Genomic DNA, 2,001 nt, shown 5'->3' with positions numbered 1-2,001 from the left:
GCTGCTGTCACCAAACCTATAGCACAGTGACATCTGATTTAATGTGATGAAGTGAAATGATCATTTCGAGTGTATATAAATATAATAATTATGCAATTTAGCCCAGCTGTAAGGTGCTGGAAAAGCTTGAAAATGCACCTTGAAATGCTTGAAAAGTGCTTGAATTTGACTTTGGAAAAGGTGAAGCCTGTATTTTGTTCTGCTTGTTTTGACTCCTCTGTGTCTCTCTCTGTCTGTCTCTCTCTCTGTCTGTCTCTCTCTATGTCTGTCTGTCTCTCTCTGTCTGTCTCTCTCTCTGTCTGTCTCTCTCTGTGTCTGTCTGTCTCTCTCTGTCTGTCTGTCTGTCTGTCTGTCTGTCCGTCTGTCTCTCTCTCTCTCCCCCATCTCTCCGCAGGCTAACGGTATTAAGATCGGACCCCAGCACCCCACCACCAACTCCACGCTGTCCGGTAGCCAGGGGGGGCAACAGGCTGGAGGGGGGCTGCTGCTGAAGCCCCAAAGCCACACCCCTCCCTCCCTCCCTCCCTCCCTCAACCCCAACTCCTCCCCCTCCCTCCCTCCCTCACTCTATCCATCCATCCTCCCCTCCTCGCCCCGTTCCACCCTCCCTCGCGTTTCTACAGAACTGGCCGGGCTCACTAACAGTTTAACATCTCTCTACTGCTCTATCCCCCCCGCCCCCCCTCCCTCTCTCTTATGTCTTTCCTAAGTCTCGCCCACACCCAGGGGTCTAGGGGCCTTGTCCCAATAAGTCAACCATACATCCTCCCTTCCTAGGAGCACGACAAAGTCAGCGTAACCTCCTCTCTTTCGCAATTTTTTGTTGTCGTCGTCGTCAAAATACAAAAATGAATCAAGAGTTCTTGAAGAGTGCATCCTATAATGAAGATGTTGGCGTTTAGTGTCAGTGGTAGGGATGCACAATATTTCTTTTTCCCGATATCCGATATGCCGATACTTTCCAACTCTTTTGGCCGATTGCCGACGCCCATATATGTGCGCGCAACATCAAGTCTCTCCTGTAGTGGAACGAGCACATTATTATGCCTTCTCTTATCGTGACGTCCACTGGCGGATGCAGACATAAATACCAGACATAGACCTACAATGACATCCAATGCTTTTCCCAAATGTACACATTCAACTGAGCTCAATAAGAGAACTACTTCAACTTAGGTTATGTGAAACATGCCATCGTTTTTCTTGATTCATGTAACATTCAGTCAGGCATTTAGTTAAAGCATCGAACGTTTGGGCATAATTAAAGCGTCATTTCATCAGCCCGTCACGTCGGCAGAAACGTTCGTTTCGGGGCCGATGCGATATTTCGTTTTCAAGCCTTTACCGGCCGATGCCGTGCCAACGGCATCGTTGCCGTGCCGACAGCATCGTGCATCCCCCAACTTCAAAGCGTACAAAACCGCGACATGTGCCGGAGGGACGGTGAGCTGACTTAGTCCAGATAGAGACGGGAGGCGACTGTACTTTATTGTGCATAGAGAATAGATACGTACTAACGGCCGACTTAAGGGACTAAACCACGCAATATATATGTCACGCCCTACACACACAACACACACAGAACACACCCATAGATGGTTTGGGCACGTCGACTCATTATTCATTCTACCCCGTGTGTTTTATAGGGACGATGTAGCCGCGTTTGTCCCGCTAAGTCGGCTCCTTAGGGTGCAGGGGGGGGGGGGGGGGGGGGGTCGGCATCGCTCACATCAAACCTCATGTTATCGTGTGCTTCCCTCTCCTCCTTTCTTTTCTTTCTTTTGGGTCAGTAATGGATGATTTTGTTTCGGTTGACTGTTTCTCTTGTCTTTTGTTGTTGTTGTTGTTGTTGTTTGAGATGATTTGTATTTAATGAACACTACAAACCGGTTGTGGTTTTAAACAATTTCTCCGGGAGAGAGAGAATAAAAAGAAGACCAAAACTGTTGCGTGTGAAAAGGATGGGATGATGTCTGCGTAGAAACGGAGCGGGGGCAGAAA

Source organism: Poromitra crassiceps (genome assembly GCF_964638095.1).
Source record: "Poromitra crassiceps genome assembly, chromosome: 17".
Classification (NCBI taxonomy): Eukaryota; Metazoa; Chordata; class Actinopteri; order Beryciformes; family Melamphaidae; genus Poromitra; species Poromitra crassiceps.
The sequence above is the reverse complement of the archived record's forward strand: the minus strand, read 5'-3'. Positions refer to the sequence as shown.